The sequence below is a fragment of the Tiliqua scincoides genome, chromosome 4 (assembly GCF_035046505.1).
Source record: "Tiliqua scincoides isolate rTilSci1 chromosome 4, rTilSci1.hap2, whole genome shotgun sequence".
Lineage (NCBI taxonomy): Eukaryota > Metazoa > Chordata > Lepidosauria > Squamata > Scincidae > Tiliqua > Tiliqua scincoides.
Window position 1 is genome coordinate 205,971,671 of NC_089824.1, and position 25,734 is coordinate 205,997,404.

At 44.5% G+C, this 25,734-nt stretch overlaps 1 protein-coding gene and 1 pseudogene across 1 annotated transcript in view; one reads left to right on the forward strand and one right to left on the reverse strand.

Moving 5' to 3' along the window:
• RIPOR3 (RIPOR family member 3) overlaps nt 1-25,734 on the reverse strand; it is a 115,236-nt gene that overhangs the window by 81,781 nt on the left and 7,721 nt on the right. The window lies entirely within an intron of this gene.
• LOC136650278 (5S ribosomal RNA) lies at nt 12,769-12,887 on the forward strand (annotated as a pseudogene).

Below are 25,734 nucleotides of genomic sequence, written 5' to 3' on the forward strand. Positions count from 1 at the left end.
ATCATCCGTGCTCTTGATTACTCAAAAGTGTGTGCACGATGGGTTCCGCGCTGTCTTACGGTGGACCACAAATCTCTCAGAAAAAACATTTCTTCTCAGTTGCTGAAACATTTTGAAGATGAGGGGGAAGCGTTCTTGTCCAGGATTGTGAAAGGTGATGAAACCTGGGTTCACCATTTTGAGCCCGAAACAAAATGACAGTCGATGGAATGGCATCATCCTCAATCTCCACAGAAGAAAAAATTCAAAGCAACTGCTTCTGCCGGTAAGGTCATGATCACTGTGTTTTGGGACTGTGAGGGCATCATACTCATTGATGTGATGCCAAGAGGCAGCACCATTAATTCTGAAGCTTATGTGAAGACATTAACCAAACTCAAGAAGCGCTTCCAGCGACTTCGGCGCCATAACAACCCAGGTCAATGTTTGATTCAACATGATAACGCTCGGCCTCACACAAGTTTGAGGACTTCGGAACACATTACTAAACAGGGTTGGACTGTGTTACCCCATCCACCCTACAGCCCTGACCTAGCTCCTTCAGACTTCCACTTGTTTGGGCCATTAAAGGATGCCATTCGCGGAAGACATTTTAAGGATGACAAAGAGGTGATTCGCACAGTGCAGAAATGGCTTCGTGACCAGAACAAGGAGTGGTACCGACAGGGCATACATGCCCTTGTGTCTCACTGGAGGAAGGCCATAGAACTGGAGATTATGTGGAAAAATAGGGAGTGTAGAAGAAACATCATTCTTTCTTGTGTGTAAGTTTCACTGTGTTCAATAAATAATTGTTGAAGAAAAAAAATGTGGTGCATTACTTTCTGGGCGACCCGCGTATATATGCTTTTGACAATGACAGTAAATGGGACTTACTCCTGGGCAAGTATGGGTAGGATTGCAGGATTGTTCAAAATTTTCCCACTTGATAACGTCACTTCTGGTTATGACATCACTTCTGGTGGGTCCTGACAGATACTCATTCTAAAAAGTGGGTCCTAGTGCTAAAAGTTTGAGAACAACTGAGATAAACGAAAAGAAGGGGATTTCCCTCCCCCATACATACAGTATAGGACTTTTCCAACCTGCATACAAAACTAGAAATTGCACTTGAGAAAAGCAAATCAGGTCATGAACAATGTTGTTACAGCACTTTATACATGAAAAAAAATCTCCTTTAAACTGTGATCATTCAGAGGGGAGAGACTGGATACAAATGGGCGACCGACTTTTCCAAGCTACGGGAATGTGAGTCACGCAACAATGCGCAAAATGGTTTCACACAAAAACCTTCTCTTGTGGTGAGTGACACATTCACATCACTGCTTATGACACTAAGAGGACATTTGTATTTTGCTCACCTCTGCCCGCACACAGCAGCATCACCACTTGGGAGCTCAGATTACAAACCAGTTAGCTAGCTGAGAATGGTCTATGTATCAGACACTCTCTGGAGGAGCTGGACTAGGTGATAGCAAGAGGAGCTCAAGTGTACTGGTAGGAAAGGGTACTTTACTATAAGGGTAAAAGTGAAGTTGGGATTGTGCTAATCAGACATGTTAATAGTCACAGAGAAAAAGGGGGTATCCAAATGAGTATTTAGAGCCTCATGGGGAGCAAGCAGCTGGTACTAGAGTATTTGTGTCCTGGACAATTGTCTCTCAGTCAAATGTGTCCCAGTCACTGATGTCCCTTGACAATCACATCCGGTTTTTTCCCCATACTGGTTATTTGTATCCCACTATACCTGGGTTAAAAGAAACCCATGTTATATATGCTAAGCCTCTTATATTAGCCCTAATCTTACCTTTGCATATTAAAAATAAAAATTACATCGAATATATAAATATACATATGTTGGGACACAAAGGTCCAGGGCACAAAACAAACTGGGCGCAAATCTCCAGGGATGCCAATGACCGTGACGCATTTGCCCAGGACACAGTTGTTCAGGATGCAAAAGTTCTGTCACCCAAGCTGGGACTGAATTGGTTGGGGAGAAGGATTTGAAGAGGAGAAGTGACTGGTGGGGATGGGTGGAGCATCTCCTTTCCCAGCACTTCACATTTCTGTCAAATAAGCTTTTGAAACCATGAAAAGGGACATCTGGGATGAGTTAGACACAAGATTTCATGTGGCAAGTAGTTGAGTTTTGAAGCCACACAGAATACAGCACTACTGGGGGGCAGAGTATATTAAATTTTACATAGATTCAAAACCACTGGCCTTTAATTATACAAGATGCCTCTACCCTGCCATTACAAATAGCAAACAGCATGCTTAGGGAACGCTGCAACCCAAAGCAGACAATTCAACTCACGGCAAGCAATGTGCTTTTTGGCAGCTACTAACTGCATTACGTTTCAGCCACTGAACACGAGAAAGCATGCTTGCACCCTGAATATTCAATGGCTAGCAGAAGGAGAGCTGTGTCTATGGTTTCTGCCTTACGGAGTCCGAGATTCTCCATGCTTGGTGGTTCATGCAAGTTAAACACATTCATTTATATTTTTAAATGTTTTCCGTCTTTAAAAAGATTGACGGTCAAGTTTGCTAACAAAAATCAGTAAAACATTACAGCAAACCAAAATACAAGAAGCATATTTAAAAAAATAATAAAATCAGTCAGAAGGCACAATTCATCCTCCTACAGGACCCCACCAAATATGTATGAAAAGCCAGAACTTAACAGCTTGGCAGAAGACTATCAGCAATGGAGTTACATGCGGACTCACAGCTGACCAGTGCACTGCCCTGGTGCACGCTAATCAGCCTGCCAACCCCTTCAACCTGGAAGTAATTGCGGTGAAACAAGACAATTCAGTTACTGCAGTCCTGTCCCCCTCATAAGAACAGCCCCACTGGATCAGGCCATAGGTCCATCTAGTCCAGCTTCCTGTATCTCACAGCGGCTCACCAAATGCCCCAGGGAGCAAACCAGATAACAAGAGACCTCATTCTGGCACCCTCACTTGCATCTGGCATTCTGACATAGCCCATTTCTAAAATCAGGAGGTTGCACATACACATCATGGCTTGTAACCCGTAATGGATTTTTCCTCCAGGAACTTGTCCAATCCACTTTTAAAGGCATTGAGGCCAGATGATGTCACCACATCCTGTGGCACCGAGTTCCACAGACCAACCACCCTCGCTTAAAGCTCAGCTGTAGTCGATTGGAGCAAAGTCGGCAACTTCCAAAGAAGTAGTTGGCTTCACTCCAACCAACCATAGCTCAGCTGTAAGCGAGGGGGGGGCAGACCATGGTGACTGGATTGCCACAGCAGAGTGCAGCCTGGAATCCTCTGACCCCACCCCCCAGCTATGCAACTGGTTACATGATCCTGTCTTGGGAGTGTATTTCACCACTCCAGTGTCCAGATGGAAATGATAGACACACCCACAGCATCTCCAAGGAGGGAAAATGAAGAAGAGCCTCTGATATTGATGTCTGTAATTGGGTAGGCACATATAGGTGGAGATATCCCAGTCCTAGAGTGTTTAGGGTTCTAAATGTCAAAACAGCATTTTGAACAGTGTCCAGATTCAGACTGGTAACCAGTGAAGAAGAATGTTTTTTTACTGGTACAATTTATTCTTCGTTTATTATTTTGGTTTTCACAGAACTCACACTGCAAACTTATGCATGAGTATAGGATTGCCATCTTAGACTTTTTGCAATTAGTGGGATGAGGGAGGGCCAATTTATAGCAGAAAAATCAACAAAGAATGAGGAGTGTCTTTCCTTGAGGATGGTGCCACAGCTCCAAGGTAGCAGCCCTGCTTTGCATGCAGAAAGTGCCAGTTTTAATGCTTGGCAGCCTCACTAGGTAGGGTTGGAAAACTATGTATTTTAAACATTCTTTGGCTGGATTTGCATGAATGGCTCACTTATATATTGAATTTGGTCTTAATCAAAAAGGTTCCAGTCCAAAGACCTGCAGGAGTTTGGATGTGTGCACAGAGCTGTCATGTGTGCAGACTCCCCCACCCCAAATTCACTTCAATGACAGGGACAGCTCTGTGCATTCAGCTGGCTATCAGTGACAAACAAGTTTTCAATGCACACTCACTTGTGCACATACTTTTGCATAAAGTGTTTGATATGAACCACAGACCAGAGCCAAGTCAGGGGTACTGAAATGCCCACTACTTTTCTACACCTTCAGCAGGTGCCCAACATGCTGGGCAAGTTTGAGTCCAAGGCTATTGCAGCAGGCTATGGAGACGGTACTTTGTCCTTGCAAGAAACATGAGGGCGATGGTAAAGAATCAACTACAAATCCAGAACCTTCTTGCTTCCCTAATTCATGGCACGCTATTGCCTGTGCATCCACAAGATGAGGTAGGTAGGTTGGCAACCTTCAGTCTCGAAAGACTATGGTATCGCGCTCTGAAAGGTGGTTCTGGAACAGCGTCTAGTGTGGCTGAAAAGGCCAATTCAGGAGTGACAATCCCTTCCACACTGGGAGCAAGTGCAGTCTGACCCTGGTCTGTCTCCCTGGCTATGGGCCTTCCTTCTTTGCCTCTTAGCCTCAGACTGTTGGCCAAGTGTCTCTTCAAACTGGGAAAGGCCATGCTGCACAGCCTGCCTCCAAGCGGGCCACTCAGAGGCCAGGGTTTCCCACTTGTTGAGGTCCACTCCTAAGGCCTTCAGATGAGGTACCTTGGTACCTAAGGTACCTGAGGTACCTAAGGCCTTCAGATGAGGTACACAAGATGAGGTACCTTGTGTAATATTGCAGGGTTGTTTCATGCTTCACTGGAGCTGCAGTCTGTCATGAGCAACTCAATATCTTGGTTGCTGCTCAGGGGGTATTGCTCAGATGCACCAAAGGACCCTGCCATGGATTTTCTTTCCTCTCAACAGAAGGCCCAGAACAAGCCTCTCCATTATAGGTTGATTTACAAGCTCTGAGAGCCCACGGTTTCTCCTCTGGTTTCAATTTCAAACTGATGACAAACTCAAATGTCTGAATCACAGATTCTGGAATGCAGCAGAATCTAGCTGATGTAGTCTGCTCAGTCTTGGCAAGAATCAAGTCTGCACTTGGCTGAATTCTAATAAGCCCTTTAGAAACCAGGGCATCATCTCAGGAAAATACTGGGAGAGTGAAAAATTTTGGGAAAGAACTAGGCTGGGCAACATACAACTTGTAGGCCATGCAGCAGCTAAAAAGCATTCTAGCTAGATTCACACATGCAAACTGTGTGAATTTGTGCAGAGTTTAGAGCTTGTCCAGGCCGCTTTGGAGAGTGCTGTATATCCAATTATTTCTCATATCACTACAAAGCAAATTGAGAAAACGGTGGTGCATTTGATATGGGTTCAACCTTAGCGTGTAGGTAGAATACAGGTGGTTATTTCAGCATGGGTTCTACTCCACACAGAATGAATCCACCTGTTATTTTCAACATGCCAGTTTGGTGGCATTCAATTGGCCCTGGGATCCCAGCTTCAACTTTTAAAAAACTAACCAACAAAAGAAAGTTCCAACAGCATGGCACCCTAACCAACAGAATGGCATCCTAACAGAGGTAACCGTGAATTAAATAAAGAGAGCCCAGTTCAACTCCCATGGTTCATAGAACAAAATTTTCCATAGGCCAACTCTGCAAGGTAACCATTTCAGAAAACTGTAGAAAAAGTTTAATATATTTACCAAACCCATCATGCTCATTAACCTAATGTGCATATGACATCTTGGTAGAAAAACAGCCTCCCCTCCTGTTCCTGGCCCATTTTCTACCTGTACCCTCTTACTGATGATATTACCAGCTCCTGCAAAGAAGCATACCTTTTAAACCACAGTTTAGCATTCACACAGACACAACAAGCCAACAGAATAAATTATTGTTCACATGAAAAATGCTCAGTGTCAATGAAACGCCTCTAAACCAACTGCTTGCATTTCTGTATATGTTAAAGAAAGCATTGTAGAGAAAAATAAAATACTAAACAGCCAGTGCAAAACATATCCTACCCTGTCTATCTTCATGTACCTATGTGCTATAGGACAGGTTCAACAGTGAACCTGACAAGCTGTTTAGTTTCCTTTGGTATGATTTTAGCAGGAAAATTACATGGCACGAGCTATGCGTCAATGTTGTTGTGCAATGGCCCCAATGTGCTTCTAAAATAACATGAGTGGCAGAAAGCTGATAATTTAGGTTGCTTCCATATTTAGCCTGAGTCAACTTAATCAGGACCTGCAACATACTCAAAACTGTATTGCACTATGGCCAACTCTGAAAGAACTAGGGAAGCTACTGTATCTAAAAAGAGGCAGTGATGGGCAGCAGGAACATTCAGTAAGTATCTTCCCAGTTTAGAATGTGAAGCATTGCAGTGTGGCTTATGCTCAATGCAGAATGAGAACAGCTCATGAGAACATGCATGAGGTGTGCATTGCTTTGGCAATTTGTGCTTCAGAGAATGAAGGGAGAAACCACTGTGGTTGCTAACATAGTGATAGAAATGGTACCATTCCTGCTTTTGGCCCAACCCTGATCCCAGCAAATACACTGAGAGTTTTGCCATAGCTTTGGAGGGAGGAGAAGCAGGACTTATATAATCATGATTTGGCTTCAGTGATGGAAAAACGCATTAGTTACGGCCGTCTATAGGAAAGATACATTTAGATTTTTCCTACTTCCAACATTCTTTACTGACCTGTTCTCTACTACCGCTACAGCCTGAGACCATGGTGAGAAATACCATCTGCTCCCTTATGGCACAGGAACCAGACAGTTCCACACTTAGGCTCTTTAAAAATGAGTCATATGGATGGAAAAAAAATAATCACACATGTATATGAAAATCAGGCCTTAATTTCTCAAACTCTCTCAAGGCCGGCGTGTGTATACCCTTCCCTCCTTCTGCCTGTCCGTACAAATGTAGCAAAATAAGCATTTTATTATAAGCCAGAGTGACACCTATCAAGCAGTGGAATGTGTATAGAAGTACAGTCTCTGCTTCCCTCCCCAGCTGATCTTTTTTCTTCCCCTTCCCCTTTACTTCCACCGCACTTCATTTCCTCGGACACCTGTTTTGCTTGAACAATTTCCTGTTTATTTTCTGAGCGTAATAGCCTTCTGTTCCAAGACGTTTTGTAATGATGTTTTAAATTCCTATCCTGATGCCAGAACTGCAGGGTTTCCCTTCATGCTACAGAACTGGTTTTAGGCCCCAGTAGATATAAGGGGTTAAACTGAGGGTGTAGGTCATTTAGTGGAACAGTACTGTAATCTTTTGATTTAGTTGGCTCCTTGATGACTGCTTAGTGTTGAAATCACACTAATGAGATGAGGGATGGAACTGATGCATTGGCTGGTGATACCACAATAGCACTTTAGTCTGAATACCCAGCAAACCTTCCTTAGACATTCTTCTCTAAAATTTATAAGGGATCCAAACATTGAAGAGCGGATTTCTCTAAAGCAATAGCTTTGAAGCACTTACATCTTCTTCCCTTAGAGCTTTCTTATAGTCCTCTCTCCTGCTTGGGCCAGCAAACTATTTCAAGAAGAGATATATTGTTGGCATCCTTCAGTCTCAGAAGACTATGGTATCGCGCTCTGAATGGTGGTTCTGGAACAGAGTGTCCTCTCCAGTGCGCGAAGCCTGGGTAAAGTAGGTATGGAGGATAGACTGTTTCCCACGCAGCAAATCCCCCCTCTCCATGTCGCTGAAATGGTCCAATGGAAAAGCAGAAGCCAATATGGTTGGTTCCAGCAGCGTCACAGGAGTTGCAAGAACATGACTGTGTCCAGCCATGAACTGCCTCAGGGACTCCGGCTCTGGATTTTGCCTCAAGGTTGACTCCTGAAGCCTTTTCCATAACTGAATGTAGCCACAAGGCAGTGGAGGTTTGGGATCAGAGTTTTCCTTTTCTCAGATGAGCTGCCTTCCCAGGCTAACGAGTCCCATCTACCCGGTGGCTGTTTAGTCGCCTCTTACTACAAGTACAGCCAAACTGAGGGCCTATTCTTATCCCCCAGACCCCAGGGGTTTCAAGAAGAGAAGGTGGACAGAATCAATGTGTGTTTACATTTTCACTACACAGATGTTTACTTTCTTTGTGTAATTTATCATTTTGTAATGTACATGTGTGATTTTAACACATTTTCTTGGGCAGAAGTTGTGGAGAGAATGGGAAATGGAATCATCAAGCAAGATTTGGGACATTCTGCTTAACAATTACCTTTCGATTAAGTAATTACTCCAGTAATCAGCTGTTCAAACTAGGAATATACATCTTACAGATTAACTGAAGTAAGTAATCAGCAAATACCTTAATCACAGATAGGACTGCCAACTGACCAGAAAACTCAGCATGACCTGTTCCTGTGCCTATAACATCAATTTGATCTACAGAAATCACTAGGTAAAACTTTTCATGACAGACAGATAAGATGAACACTTTTTAATGTCTGCAGATCAAATTCTTGTTAAAGGAACAGGAGCAAGGACCAAAAACAAGTTAGCAATCTGAATTATAGATTAAAACATTCATCCTGATTTACTAGTGAGGCAGGCAGCAAGGAAAGATTTATATTTTGGAAAGGGCTTTGTCTCCTCTCACTGTTTTGGCCATATAAACACCAAGAGGTCTTGAACTTGTTTTATTTTTAAGGTGCTTTGGCTGTAGTGTGAAACTTTAATAAGGAATATTCCACATTCCAGAACATTATTAAAAAGAATATACTAAAAATGGACCTTTCATTGACATTCTGTAATATAGAAGTGTAATAAATTAATATGTCAGTCATATAAAATCCAGACTATCCCTTGAAATGCATAAAGTATGCAGGGCTTCTTGAAATAAAAAGGGAGACTAAGAGAAAATCTAGGGGGACAGTTAGTAATTTTTGAACTAGCAGGCATGATTGCCAGAAAACCATTTTGAATGGGACAAACTGGACTAGGTCTTAATGGTTCAACAGTACAGTCCTATGCATGTCTACTCAGAAGTAAGTCTCATTGTGTTCAGTGGGGCTTACGTGCATAGGATTGCAGCCTGACAAAATGAAATTAAGTTCATAGGTTGTTTACCAGCTCCAGGAATAAACAGGATCAAAGCATATAGTTATAACAGTATATGTGACAGTGAGCACTTACTGCTTATCTGTATCTTTTTTTAAAAAAATAACTTTCAGGACCATGCTACAGAAATAGACAATGCATTCACAGAACCTCTACACTTTTCTAGTTTATCAGTACGGATTATGCACCATACCAACCCAGGACAGAATGTAAACACAAGAGATGGCTGTATGGACAGAGAAAATAATAAAGTAACTCTGGATCAACAATGAGCCAGCATTCAGTACACAGAGCACACCAAACTAACATTTTCAGGGTAAATAAATGTGCCTTTCATTTTACTATTGCTTTCTTTTCTGCTCTCAAAATGGCAATCAGGAGTCCAGGGACAAGAACGCAAATAAAATTGCATTTTCATTTCTTCCTGAGGAGCTCAAGGCAGCACACATGACTTCCCACACCGGTTATCCTTAAACCAACCCTTTGAGGTAGTTTTGTCTGAGACACAGCAAATGGTTCAAGGCTATCCAGTGAGCTTCAGGGCCAAGCAGGGATTTGAACCTGGGACTTCTAGTCACTCTACATGACCTGCCACAGGGTATTGATTCATAAGGGTTGATTTGTGCCAAACCCTACAGATGAAAGTTAAGCATCACGTGGCAACCTACAGTTTGTGAGCATAGAACTTGGAAGAGAAGCAAGACACAGCCCATGGCAGCTCTGATGAGTGGGTAACTGCTAATTGCCTATTTAAAAAAATATCAGAATCTTTGTTTTCCCACATCCTTGGTTGGGGGCTGGGAAGCCTGGAGACCTGAGGCAGAGATAATGCAAGAGTATCAGGCTACATGCCTGAAGAGGAAACTGACTGTGCATGCAGGATCCCACAACTGAGAGTGGAGATCACATAACAACATCAGAAAATAACTGCTGAATCAGATAAAAGACCATTTAATTCAGCACCTTCTTTTTTCAGAATGGCCCTGCACATGCCCAATCTCGTCTGATCTTGGAAGCTAAGCAGGGTCAGGCCTGGTTAGTACTTGGATGGGAGACTGCCTGGGAATACCGGGTGCTGTAGGCTTATACCATAGTCTTTTGAGACTGAAGGTCGCCAACCAGAAGGAGGACATGAAGGCCCTACCCGCTCACTGACTATTGATCTCCAACAACTGATCTGGATTACATGTAGCCAGTACAGTCTCCTATGCTGCAAAGCGTGGAAGGGAATGCACCTTTCCATCCATCCTTTTGATGAGGACGGCCATGTTTGTTTCCATCCACTCTCTAGGATCTCAGGGCAGCACAGTTATAATTGTGCGCACTGCTAGTGGCATGCAGGGGCTTGCCGGGCACAACTTAGTCTTGGTCAGGGTCACTTTTCACATGCAGAGGACATGAAATGTGAGGTAAGGCTCAAACTGGTGCGGAATTGGAAAAAAAAGTTTAGTCTGGTGGAATAATCCAATGAAAATTCTCTTTGAAGAAACAGGGCATCACAAGCTTATTGGAGGATCTTAAATCGAAATATGCCCAACTTCTCATGACTTTTATTTGCAAGAATAAACATTCTTTTTCAGCACCAATCTGAAAAATCTTTTTCAGCACCTTCCCTGTGTTCTCATCCCCCCGCCCCAGCATTTGATCCCTGCTCTTCCCATTTCGCTCTGCTTTGGCATATGATACAACGGAACAAAACGCCTTAAATAATGTTGATATTAAAATGAACAGACTTTAATTTTAATGTGTCTATCTGTCTAAGGAAAAGATAGCCAGTATTGAGTATGTACGTACAAAGGGAGGACCTGAAGTTCAAGTGGCTTGGTCTGGCTGTCAAGTCTATGGATTCAGTGCAATCAAGAGATATTCACAGGACACTAATCTGTTTGGTATGTTGTTTGCTTTAGCTTTTGAAAAGATCTATTATTGTTAGGGGCGTGATCCAAACCAGTAGGCAGCATGAAAAAGAGGTGTGTTACATCTGTCACGATTAATCCAGAAAACTATTCTCTTAATGCATCACAAAAGAATTAGGTTTACTAGTTTGTTTCTCATGCAATTCAGGGGCAGCTGGCTAGGGGTCCTAGTAGTTTGTGCCTACTGCCTAACACAGGGGAGCACATACAGCCATAGGATTATGTGAGTTGGGGAGGTGAAAAGAGGTGCCATGTGATGCTAATATCTGCATTATTACATTCACAAGAACATAAGAACAGCTCCACTGGATCAGGCCATAGACCCATCTAGTCCAGCTTCCTGTATCTCACAGCGGCCCACCAAATGCCCCAGGGAGCACACCAGATAACAAGAGACCTCATCCTGGTGCCCTCCCTTGCATCTGGCATTCTGACATAGCCCATTTCTAAAATCAGGAGGTTGCACATACAAATCAGGAGGTTGCACATACAAACGTTAAGTAGTCAAGATTCTTGTAGCCATGATTTCAATTCAAACCAAGCAAGGAATAACTGGGCACCATGGAAGGCCAGAATAGTTTGTACAGGAGCTGGGGAGTGCATGAACTTACAGCACACGCGTATTCTCCAAAGAGTGTTTAGATCAGGAATGTTGCATCTGTACAACAGCGCCATAAAGTAGGTCAGTATCATTGTATGGCAGATGGGAGGTTCTGAGGCTGAGGACATTTGAAGACCACCTGATGTGTTTGTTGAACCCTGACTACTGAATCAGGCTTCACAGAGGGGTTGATAAGGTAACAGGTTTAATAAACAGGGCTATGTCCAGCTCCTTGGAAGGGCTCTAAACACAAATCTGCAACCAGGTGACTCAAAAGTTAAGGGAAGAAAGAGGAGTCTGAGGATTAAGTTGTACCACCGTGAATGCTTCATTCTTAAATGCAACATACCAAGTTCATAGTAAAGGTGAAATCTGAGCTGGAGAATTCCTAGTCCAATGTCATAAACTGTGATCTGGGGGGTAGGAATGATATCCAGTGGTATAGGGCTAAATTTGAAAGTAAAAGAGATTGCCATGACACCTCCATAGAAACACCCTCATAGCCATGCCCACTAACAGCCCAATCCTATCATTAAACAATGTATCACTGAAACAACGAACAGAGGCAACAACCTCCCAGGAGACCCGGGCACCAGCAAGTCAGTGGTGGGGGCAGGCTGTGGGTACAAGAGAACCAGAGGCATTTCTGGGCAGGGAGAGGGGTGGATCCAGCAACAGCGGTGTATGTTGGATCTTATCCTTGCTTTTTAACACCACCCAGCCCCTTTTCTCTTCTCTCTCTTATGCCATCAACATAGGTGATGTATGAAACCCATTGGCAATCAGACAGCCTACCAGGAGGCAGAACGTTTTCACTTACCTCCTACAGGCTATCCCCTCCAGCACAGAACGCAGCACATGCCTTTTTGGTGTGGCTGCATTGGCACTGGGGATGGGGGAATAGGATTGGGTTTCAGACTATATACCCCCCCAAAAAAATCAGCTTTAAATATCTTCATTAGAGTGTTTACTGTCCTGCTACTTATTTTTACTTTGAAACTTATGGCCCAAACCTATATCCATTCAGTGCTGGCAGAGCACACACTCTACCAGCACTACCCATCACAAAAGTGCAATAAAGTGAAGGCACACCTGTTTACAGCACCAGCAGGAAGGCCAGAATCTTCCCATCAGTCCCAGCATAAGGTGTGGCACCAACCAGAGTGGGTAAGTGCTGCGCTGAGCAGCCAGATTCACCCCTCCCACTCTTTTCCTCTGTTACCCTGCACATGCCCGATCTCGTCTGATCTCGGAAGCTAAGCAGGGCCGGGCCTGGTTAGTACTTGGATGGGAGACCGCCTGGGAATACAGGGTGCTGTAGGCTTATACCATAGTCTTTCGAGACTGAAGGTTGTCAACCAACCAACCTGCACAGGAACACCCTTACTCCTCCCATTGCCCAATTCCCACTACCAACACACTGGCATGAGTGGAGGTTGCCTCTCCACAAGCCTGCATACAACACTGCCATCCACTGAACTGGTGACCTGGTTGTGCTCACTTCCACAGGCGTACAATTGAACAGTCAGGCTGCAATCCAATACATATTTTCCTGGAAGTAAGCCCCGTTAAACAGAATGGGACTTACTTCTGAGTAGACATGCATAGGCTCACGCTGTTGGGCTACACATCTTATACACATTTCTCTGGCAGTAAGTCCCACTGAATTTAATGGGCTTTACTTCAGAGGAGACATGCATAGGCTTGCACTGTTAAAAAGCTAGTTCATTTCTTCCCAGAAAGAAAAAAATCCTGGAGCTGAGCTTCTCCCCACTTCCCCTTATAAGTGCTAATATTACTGAAAAGTATAGAGCTGCAGAAGTCTGCTATACAACTAGCCCAGGATTATTTATAGTGCATTTCACCTGCAGGCATACAAATGTAGACAGCATCACAAGACTGCAAATGGCATAAGCATAAATCCGTTAGCACCCCAGGGCTTCCTCGCTACACCATCTCCTGGATTCATCTGTCCAGCATAAGAGAGTATGTGTGAGATTGTGAAGCGTGTGATGACTCAAATCATAAATCACAGAGGTTATGTGAGTACAAAGAAAAGCATGTTGGACCCAAAAAAAGTTGTACATGGAAAACATCCATCTTAATGCACTTGAACAATCTAAAAATAGCTCAGCGGGCTGTTTAAACTTTCCAAAAATGTTTAACTTTTCAGTTGACACCAAGCCCAAGACATTTTTAGCCATAAAATTATGGGGACATGGAATTTGCACAGAGCAGTTTGAGAATGAAAACATTTCCTCGTCCTTATGGAACATCTGGAAGATAAGAACAGTCATAAGCAGTTTGGATTAAATAGTGTCATTCCTGAAACAGTGCCACATGCTGTGGCATGGATAAAGGATCAATAGATGACTTGCTTGGGAAAATTTAAATGAGCTCCAAGATTTACTGTTTACCAGCTGTTTATGCTTTTTTTAACCGTGAGTCTGAGCTCTTGCCTTGGTTAAACTTTTTGAACTCACCCAGTAACACTGTCAGCAGCCATGGAAATCCCAGCAGTAAGCACCAATCATAGAGTGGCAAGGAGCCAATCCCCATAATCCACCCAGCCCCAACAAACCCTTGGCAGTCAGGAAAGCACCACCATATCCTGTGCCACTCCAGGCTTTTTCAGAGTGGCTTCTTGGGGATAGGACTTGGATGCTCAGCTGTGCCTCTGAAAGCAACCTTGTGGCTTTAGAACTGAACGGAAGCCACTTGTGTTCTACGGGAGACAGTAGAGTACTAAGCTCAAAGGCATCATTAAAATTGAGAGCAAAGCTGCTGACTTCAGTGTCAGGAGCAGGGGGACTGTTTCAGTAGTATTTCCAAGTACAGTGCTCTTCTTTCTAGAGTTATCTGTGGCCCAGTTCAAATGGGATAATCCTCCAAACCACTGTGCTATGGTTAGTACCCCCTCCCAACCATGATTGCAAACTCAGTGCAAGCTCTGGTTTTCAGTTTAACATAGTCTATCAATTCAGAAGTCATGGCAAGCAATGGTAACTACTAAACTGCAAACTGAAAGCAGAAGTGCAAGAGAGATGAGGGTGGGGAAAGGGAGTGTGCAAGCCCACCGTCATTTCCAATCCTCCAAAACAAGGTATGAGCCTATACCTGGGAGCCTATAGCTTCAGGGGCATCCTGATTTACATAATATTTGCTTTCCCAGTGGTTCTTATGGACTTCACTGGGAGTAACTTAAGTATGGACTCTGCTCACATAAAAGCAAGAATGTATTTTGAATTCTAATTCATGTCGCCATTTGCAACATCATTTTTTTTTTGACAATGTCGAACATCATCTTAGTGACAAGATGATCACTATTGTGGACTTTTCCTAGAGAGCCCTCAAATTCCATGATGATTTGTAATAGGAGCTGGAGAACCAAGAAATATAAGTAGACGTGTTTGAAAATGGTTTTATTTATTTTACTCAGAAGTAAGCCCACTGTGTTTAGTATGACTTAGAGCCCAATCCTGAGGTCTTTGGCACGGCTCCGTGCCACAGACCTCAGTCGCAAACGTGCCATAAGACACGCTTGCGGGGCTCACTGCCGGGCTGCCACCGGAGCTAGCCCAGCTCCAGCCGGCGCTGGGCTAGTGTGTGGCGGTTGCCCAGGTTTCGCAGTTCTGCAGACTCCTGGACCGCCGGGCTGTGGAACGGGAGGCAGGGGTGCGGCTGGGAGCGTGAGGGAGGCGTTCTGGGGAGGGAAGAGGCATGGCTGGGGGCGGGCGGGAGGCGTGTCGGGGGAGGGAGGGAGGCGGATCCGTGGAACCGAGCTCCGCAGGATCCAAGGTACTCGTGCAGGGCTGCGCGCCATATACGAGCACCTTTACTTTAGCACCGATCTTTTGGTCGCCAATAAAGTGAGTAACCCCTTTGTGGGACTGCTTCCCTTACGAATGTCCTCTTCTCCCGAGGAGCCTCCCGCGATATCACGGGAGGCGCAGGATCCGGCAGCAGCCCTCAACAGAGCCGCCGGACCTGCGCACTGCGGGCAGCTCAGAATCGGGCTGCCCGGCTGTAATCCTATCTTACTGGGGAAAAAGCACCTCTAAGGTGTTCAAGGTGCCCAGGGGAGGGGCTGTATTTTGGTGACAGAGCACAACATTCTACCCAGAAGGCACCTGCTGGGTGGGCTGAAAAAGACCCCTGTCTGAAGCCGTGGAGAGCTGCAGCCAGCCAGGGTAGGCAAATTGACTAGATCAGGGGTGCTCACACTTTTTTGGCTCAAGAGCTACTTTGAAACCCAGCAAGGCCCGGAGATCTACCAGAGTTTTTTTTACAATGTTCGCGCCATCATAACATATAACGTTTATGTGTACAATGTATGTTGGTGTACCTTGAGCCCCACTGAGTATAACAGGACTTACTCCTGAGTAGACATGCCTAGGATTAGGCTGTGAGGCTGCAATCCTAGCCACACCTACCTGGGAGTAAGCCCCATTGAGTACAATGGGCCTTACTCCCGGCGTTTCCTCCCAGAGTCACCTGAAGGGGGAGGTCGGCACTCCCCGATCTACTCATTTTGCCTCGCGATCTACCGGTAGATTGCGATCCACCTATTGAGCACCCCTGGACTAGATAGACCAAAGGTTTGACTCAGTACTATATGGCATCAACGTCAACAAGCAAATCTGCTTGACTCAGTACTATATGGCATCATATATTCCATATAGTACTATACGGCATCAACGTCAACAAGTAAATCTGCAATATTTTTTCAGAAACCAAATGTTTTGAAGGAATGGGCTTTGGGAGGGGAATTTTCCTGGATGTCTTGAGCACCAGTTTGGAGGGAGGAACCCTTTAACAACAAATTAATCTGAAAATAACCACTAATGTTCCCACTGAGATTATTATGCTGCTGATGTTTTCCAGTCAAGTAAAGCCTTGACTTTCAAGAAACCATTTCAACTTAGAATTGAGGACCCAACAACAGAAGAAAGAGCAGATTAAGAGGTGGAGTTGGGAAGAATCTCTGTGCTAGGAAAAGGACAGAAAATAAAACCTGCCAGTATACTATTGCCATTGTACAAATTGCTGGTGTGGCATATCTAGAATAACGTGCAATTTGAACAGAGGCATTGCGCTATAGACATGCTAAATTATTTTCCTTATTCTGTTATGATTTCCTTAAAAAATGAGAGGGTAAAGCACAAGAGAACCTTGCTGGATAAGAAGTGTCCATCTAGTCTAGCATTTGGTCAACCTAATGTCCTGGCATTCTCATCACAAGGCAAGAAAACAACAGACTTTTTCCTCTCTTTTTTCCATCACCACCACCCCCCACCCCCGCAGCAGCAGCAGCTGGTATTCAGTGGGCTTCTGAGCATGGGGATTCCCTTTGGCTATTGTAGCTAACACCTACTGATAGACCTCGTCTCCGTAGATCCTTCTAAGTGCACTTTAAAGCCATCTCAGTCAGTGCCCATTTTCACCTTGTGGCAGTGAAATCCAGTAGCTATGTTGTATATAAAGCTTACTTATGTTCCCCCCTCCCCCACACCCATTTCCAACCAATCACCTACTAGTTTCTTTGCATGCTAGCTCTAGTATCAGGAGAAAACATTTATTTCTTTCGAGATTCCCCACCCTATGCATAATTTTATAAACGTCTGCCCTATCCTTTGTCAAACATCTTTTTTCTAAATTACATAATCCCCCAAATGTTAACCTTTTCCTGTAGCGAGGGTGCTCCGACCTCTTGATCATTTTGGTTGTCCCTTTTTAGCTCTGGGATGTCCTTTTCGAGATGGCACAATGAGAACTGTGCTTTACATATATTATCTCAGCAGCCCTATAAGGTAGGCCAGTAGTAATATGCTGATGAAACTGAGGCAAAGGGAATGCCATCTTGCCTGAGGTCACCTCCTTGCACCAGAGGCTGAGTGAGATTTGAAACAGGGTCTTCTGGACTCACAGCTAACATTTCTTATTCTGGATTCTCCCTGTCTCCACAATGCTACATACTATTTTGTTTCTCTGTGTTATAGTTCATAATGAATACTGACATCCCTGGAAGCTAGGAAGAGTAGTCAATGTGACTACAAAGAGAGAGTGAGAGAGAGGGTGCCATTGTTTTGGCAACTCTTTCTGATCACCGGATAAAGAACTGGCCTGTTTAGTGGTTGCAATCCCCAGAGCCAAACTTGTTAAAAGGCAAATACAGGAGTGCCAACTCTATTACTCTGCCCAGTAATGCTAATGGCTCTGAGCTTACACCCTTTTGTATACACCCCTTTGTTAAAACTAGGCAGAGCTGTGTCTGTCCAATCTTTCAGGGAATACAGTACTGGGTGCTCTACCATGAGTTCCATTAGGGAAGAATGATGGGATATAAATTCAAGGAGGTGGTTGCAGGGGTACATTAGTGGGAGGGAGGTGCTGAACCCTTCTGCATCCACCAATATCCCCCAAGCTGCTTTTAACTCATTTTTCCCCAGCTAGGCTCTGAGTCAGGAAATATACTTGGCTGAGAAAAAGTCAGATGGGGGCATTTGTAGGGAAGAATTGGCAGGCACAAAAAGAGCTAAGCTCTCCTCCCATTGCCCACTCACTACTTCTCCCATGCAAATTTTCCCCCACCTCCACATTCCCATCACCTCATTGCTGCATTCTCATCAGCTTCTCCAATGTGTTGGGAGTGGTTCAGTGATGAATCAAACCCACTGTAGAGATGTGGCACTATCAGCCACCCTCATTAGAAGCTGATTGGGGAGGTAAGGTCAGAATAAGCAATCACGCCTAGATGCAGTAGACTCAGTGGTGTAGCTAGAGGGGGTGCAAAGTGCTATGTTTTGCAGGGAGCCTCACTCCAGTGTGCATTCGCCTCTGTTTTGCTCCCACCACCCAGAATGGCTCCAAAGGGGGGGAGGGGCCGCCTGCACGCTGCACTGAGGCTCCCTGCAAAATGTTGCACTTTGCACCCCCTCTAGCTATGCCACTTGGCAGACTCCTTTATGGTTGGAGGGATCTTTTGGTCACAGGCATGAGCCCAAGTGTGGCAATGACCGGGTTAATCAAACTCAAAGATCCCTCCTTTCCCCACTCTCCATTCTCTTCTTTCTGATGTGTGATAACAAGCTAATATTTGTCAGCATCAGCATCTATCACAGTTCTATGTAGTCAAATACACCTTGTTACTTTCAAAGGAACAATCATTATCTTGCCACTAAAGCCTGTTGTGAGTGGGCTGGAAGATATCAGCTGGTAAGAAATGCACAACTCTTGAGGGGAAAAAAAGATGTTTCAAAAACCACCTCAGGATTTAATAAAACTGTCTCTGAGGAACATAAATCATGTTCCTAATACAGTATATTTTAATTTCCAGTCCTGTATGGAGAACCTTAAAATGTTAACAGATGGAGGAAAGTACAGTTCTCCTCTCTCTCTCTCTCTCTCTCTCTCTCTCTCTCTCACACACACACACACACACACACACACACACACACACACACACACACACACAGAAAGAGAGAGAGAGAGAGAGAGAGAGAGCTCTGAAATATGAATGCAACATTTCTATTCAACATTATGGGATGGAGGGGAACTGGAAAAAGTGCTTTTCTATTTAGATTGTTTCTGTGGTAACACATCTGGTCATGCAATTCTGGGCCGGGATGCTAACTATCTTGGAAGACAGCAGATCATGTTGTTGTTGTCATCAGTAGGAAAAATGTGAAGTCCTAAATGCAGATTCAGTATTCAGTTGCAGATGCATCTGAATAGAATTCCCTTCCATGCTGCCCCTCCTGTTCACAGTCAAATTGGAAGATCTGCTTTTGATGCTCTCACTTTGATATAAACAAATCAAGACATACATACTTACACACCCAAAAAAATCCAAGCTTTTAAACCTATAAAAAAATTATTACATATTTAAAAAAACAAAAGGTATCACCCCTTGGGTGACATCATTAATACTACTTGGATGTAGATAATGGCAAAAATGGCTGCATTGCATGACTGAGAAAAGTCTAGATCTTTTTCCTGATTATGTGACACACTTAACCTGCCATCACACCTGTCTTTCTGAAATGTCTGCATAAACACAAGCAGACCGCTTAACAACCTTCTGCTTAACAACAGACCACATATATGAAGGTGGTCAAAGCACAACAAAGAGGTTCTTAATGAGGCAGTCAGGTCTCCCATAGCCTGCAGCAGAATGTCTGTTTACACAACAAAGAGGCTCTTAATGCAAAGAAGAGGCAATCTATCTCCGGTAGCCTGTACAGCCACCTAGTGTCTGGCAGGGAGTGTCTGTTTACACAAATGCATTAGATTGGGCTGAGTGTTTGCTTAATGACCTGATCACATAACAACAGGGATCAGAGAACATATCCCCGTCATTAAGTGGTACACACCTGTATTTAGATAGCAAACACATTATGAGATAGCAAACACATTTATTAATAAAACAGACATAAACTAAGAACAGACACAAACTGGGGTTTCCAGAAGGGGAGCTGGCTGCCAGCATACTCTTCTTGGCATGTCTCCTCCACCAAGAAGCCAAGAAAAGACTCTTCTCTAGGGCCCTTTCCACACAATCAGTTCACTGCTCAGTCAAGGGGCATTTGTTTTTCCTGTTCCTTGTGTCTTCCTTCAAAATCACACTTCTGATATGGGGATACGGCAATATCTGCAGTTCCTAAACTGCAGGACTTTGTAGCACAGTCAGTCTCCATGGTCAAATGCCTTGGCTGTGCTGCCTGGCAATGACATATCAAGAGGAAGGATGTTACGCTGGGCAGCCCCAAGGAATCATGATATAATAAACCCAGTTGCGCAGGGTTGCCAAGCTGAGCTAGAAAAAACTGAGCCTGGCTTGGACAGGTCTCAAACGTTGCTGAGGAATGCAAATCAATTACATCTGCCTTCTGGATGGTGTAGTCATTGGCACTCTGTTAGGAAGGCTGACCGGGATAGTGTCTCTTCCCCAACCCTGCTGGAATTCCTGAAACAAGGACCGGAAAGGACTCATGCTTCTTGATACGACCTTCCCTTAGGATTAAACCTATTTCTTGTGCACCTCCAGTCTTATAAAGACCCACAAACTAAGCAAGTTTGTGATGTGCCTGTGTCCTGTTGCAATAGGACCTTGTTCTTTGTGGTTTATTGTGCCTGTCTCTCCAATCTTGTGAGCATGAAGAAAAATGCAGAGTCCTTACCCTCTTCTGTCTTTGCACTGTCCCTGCCCACTTAGGGCACAATCCTAACCAGGTCTCTTCAGAAGTAAGTCCTATTTTGTTCAATGGGGCTTACTCTCAGGAAAGTGTGGTTAGGATTGCAGCCATGTTAGTGTGGTTAGGACCGCAGCCAGTTTACTCAAAGCATGATCTGAGGGTACATGATATTGACATCTTGCTGAAGTTAAGCAGGATTACATCTGGGCAATGCCTAGATGGGTGACTTCATATACACCTCCTTGAGTCCCAGGATGGAAGAGAGGTTGAATAGAAATGAATACATACTGACTTCCCTAGGAGAACAAGTAGGAATCCTTGTAGCTGTAGGAGACTGTTATATCTTGAATTCTCTGAAGTCACTCCTATACCTAAGCCGCTCCTTGACGGCACATTTCACTGGAGATAGAAGGACTTCCAAATGACGGGCAAGGATCTTTCTATCATGCTATCATGAAAAGTTTTCCTTCTTTCTGGCATACTTTTGAATATCAGAAACATGCGCCCCCCCCCTCTCTCTTAATCAAAAGAAAAATCACTGCAGAAAACTTAGCACAGTCTCCATCACAGTCTCCCAAAGTCTTTGGAGTGTTGTAGAATTTCTAACAGAGGTGGCAAAAACAAAATTATCTGTGGTTTGTAACCATCACTAAACTTAGCCTCATGGGCTGATTGAGCTGACATTCATTTTTTCCAATGTTGCCATAGAAATCGTGACTGTAGGCCTTCTGTCTCTGAAGCCACACTGAAAGTTTCCAAAACAGACAGATCTGCTTGCAGAGAACTAGCTGGCAAAAGAGATGGACTTGGTACTAGTGAAGACTTCAAGAACAGTTCAGCCCTACTGGAAAGAATGGGAGCTCAGCAAGTTGCACACTTACGCTTCTTCCCGCTCATTTCAATAGAGGAGAAGTGTCTAATGGACAGATCCCCCCATCTCCAGAAACAGACAGATTAAAAGCCAGATCTTTGGGTCCTAGGCTTGCAGGTCTGAAAGATGCTCGTGCAAAGTTGATCTCTGTGGAATATTAGGCTGTCACCATCAGTTACTTTTCATTCCAACATTCAGCACAGGCCAAATTGCAGCTTGATTAATTACAGCCAGCCAACTAATTTCCTCTTGGCCTTTGGGTAAAGTCACGTTTGTAATACATTAAACAGATATTGCACAGATGCCTACACAGTTCTATAAAGTTTTTCTTCCAGTCATAAGAACATAAGAAGAGCCCCGCTGGAACAGGCCAAGGGCCCATCTAGTCCAGCTTCCTGTATCTCACAGTGGCCCACCAAATGCCTCAGGGAGCACACCAGATAACAAGAAGACCTGCAAGGCCTCCTGGGAATTGTAGTTTAAGAACATAAGAACAGCCCCACTGGATCAGGCCATAGGCCCATCTAGTCCAGCTTCCTGTATCTCACAGTGGCCCACCAAATGCCTCAGGGAGCACACAAGATAACAGACACAACCTGCGTCCTGGTGCCCTCCCTGCTTCTGTCAATCAGAGGCAGCTTGCCTCTAAAACCAAGAGCTTACACATACCTACTATGACTTGTAACCAGTAATGAACTTCTCCTCCAGAAATTTGTCCAATCCCCTCTTAAAGGCATCCAGGCAAAATGCCATCACTACATCCTGTGGCAAGGAGTTCCACAAATTAATTACACGCTGGGTAAAGAAATGCTTTCTTCTGTCTGTCCTAACTCTCCCAACACTCAACTTTCGTGGATGTCCCCTGGTTCATGTGAGAGGGAAAAGAGCATCTGTCTACCCACTCTGTCCATCCCCTGTATGATTTTGTGTGTCTTGATCATGGACTCCATTGTTCCAACAAAATCTTGTGATTAATTGCCTTCCAGGGGTCATTTTTCTATTCTTGATTCCATGCTTAATACCGATCCTTGAAGAACTGGCAAAGCTATGATTCCACAAGGAAGGAAATGGACGGTGTACTGTGCTGGCTGGGAATTTGAGAATCAAAGATCACTGTGAGTGAAACCCACATTTCATAGCCTACTCCCAACATTTCCACCCCCCAAATTCCTCTAAAAGTGAACAGGTGATTCCCATAGTCATCTCTGTCTCTTAGGCCCATCACCTGGCAGGGTTATCTCTGAGAACCAAATTTTCACCAGGTGAAATACAACAGAGAGTACAACTCCTGAATACAACAGAGTGGATGGGATCAAGCCCTAAGGACTTCGGTTCAAAATTCAAAAGGGCTTTGGGCCGCATATGAACAGGCAATATTATTGATATGGGTGAGATGGATGAATGACCGTGTCGGAAATTTTGGAAAGAATTTTTCAAATCAAGAGACAAATGGGCAGCTCTTTTCTCATTAGAAAATGCATACAAATATGAAATAGCAATATGATTTTGAAAAATTTAATACATACAGTGCCTCCTTTAGTTCTCCATGTACCTTTTGGCTGAAGCATTACAAACAAACCTCCAAAAGAAGTGTAACATGACAGCATGGGATCTTTTTCTCTGCCAGCAATTATGCCCTGCCACAATGAGAATACCTACCACTGCCAGCTTCACAGACACTGCTGCTGCCATGGGACCAGGTGTTAGACCTCCTCATGAGAGCACACTGAACTGGAATCACAGAAGATTCTCGAGGAGATAGTGTCATGCTAGCAGTGGCCCCTTGCTCAAGACCAGCCAGGAAACCTAGGGTTAACCCCAGGGCGCTAATTAGCAGTGGGTGTACAGCACAGCTGCAGCCACTAGAGACAGCCAGGTCATTACAGGGATAATTGGGGGGGGGGGAGACCAACTCTATATTATATTAAAACATATACTTTGGTCTAGAAGTTTTATTGTTTTTTCTTTAAATAGCTATTCAAAGTAAAAGAAAGTCACTAAAATCTGAGCACGCAGGCTCACCAATAACTGAGCTCTTGAAAAATGAAAATTGACTCAGAACTTGAAGCTCTCCATCATCACAAATCTTTATATTTTAAAACTGCCATATTGAGATTCAAAATGAGCAAGAATGAAAATTTGCACATGCGCATTAATCTTCCATTTGTTCTGGGACTTTCTTTTACTTTGAATAGCAATGGGAAGGGGATAATTGGCATCAACAGCAGCTCCCAACCCAGTGCAAACAACCTCAGGGGAGTGCAATTTCAACAGCTGCTATTTAAAGAAAAAACAATAAAACTTCTAGACCAAAGTATATGTTTTAATATAATATAGAGTTGGTCTTCGCCCCCCCTCCCCCCAATTCAGCTTTAACTTTCAGGTACAAGTGAACTAGTAGTAAATTGCAGGAGTTCATCAACACTCAAGCCCTTGGCCATGCCCCATTAAGGTTACATCAAAAAACCAACAACTTTAAATTTATGCAGTGGAGCAGATGTTCCCAGACTTTGCATTGTGGCCCCTGGAGATACGCCCAGGGGCACTGCAGGCTGCTGGCAGCAAGACTGTGACAGGAGCTACAAGTAACGGTAGGAGGCTCAACCCAGAAGGCTGAGCTCCTGCATGTGGCTTTCACGCACTGGGGAAAGCCCTCCTGCCCATTCTGAGCCTCTTACTGCTGCTTGTAGTTCCAGCTGCATTCTCCAAACCAGAAGTAACTGGTGATGACATCATCACTGGTTACTTCCGAAAGCCCACATGCAGCATGTGTGGGGTGTAGTGTGGGGTTTCTGTGTCAGCAACACGTTCTTCAACACAAAGCCCCAACATAGAGTCTCTTGGACATCCAAGATCAAAGCACTAGCACCAGCTCGACCTGATCCTCACCAGACGCTCCAGCCTTCCCAGCATCAAGATCACACACAGTTATCATGGTGCTGCCTGCGACACTGACCACTCCCTGGTGTGCAGCAGAGTGAAACTGCAAACAAAGCGACTGTATCACACGAAAAAGGAAGGAAGACCTCGCATTGATACCAGCAAGACCGGGGATCAGAGAAAAGTGGAGGAATTTGCACAAGTGCTTGAGGAATCTCTTCCAGGCCCGGCCGATGCAAACGCATCCAACAGATGGGAACATTTCAAGAATACCGTTTACAACACCGCCTTGTCCATATTCGGCAAGAAGACCAACAAGGCGGCAGACTGGTTTGAAGCCCACTCTGAGGAGTTGACACCAGTCATTGAGGAAAAGAGGAGAGCTCAAGCAGCATACAAGGCCTGTCCCAGTGAGCGCAACCTGCAGGTCCTCCGAACTGCTCGCAGCAAAGTCCAACAGACTGCCAGGAGATGTGCTAACGACTACTGGCTCCAGCTCTGTTCCGAGATACAGATAGCAGCTGACACGGGCAACATCAAGGGGATGTATGATGGTATCAAGCAGGCCCTAGGTCCAACACAGAAGAAAATTGCCCCTCTGAAGTCTGCCACAGGCGAGGTCATCCAGGATCGGGTGCAGCAGATGGAACGCTGGGTGCAGCACTACTCTGAGCTATATTCCAGAGAAAATGTAGTCACCGAAGAAGCACTGAACAACATTGAGTGCCTGCCTGTGCTGGAAGAGCTTGACAGTGAACCAACCCTAGAAGAACTTCACGTGGCCCTGGACTCCCTTGCCTTTGGCAAGGCACCTGGAAAAGACAGCATCCCTGCTGAAGTCCTAAAATGCTGCAAAGAGATCATCGTCACTGAGCTGCATGAAATCCTCTGTCTCTGCTGGAGAGAAGGTGGAGTACCTCAAGAAATGAGGGATGCAAACATCATCACGCTGTACAAGAACAAAGGTGACAGGGGTGACTGCAACAATTACCGCGGCATCTCTCTCCTTAGCGTTGTAGGAAAGCTGTTTGCCCGAGTTGCACTAAAGAGGCTCCAGGTACTTGCAGAGAGCGTCTATCCAGAATCGCAGTGTGGATTCCAAGCCAACAGGTCCACCACTGATATGGTATTCTCCCTTAGACAACTGCAGGAGAAATGCAGGGAACAACGACAGCCACTCTTTATAGCCTTCATAGATCTCACGAAGGCTTTCGACCTGGTCAGCA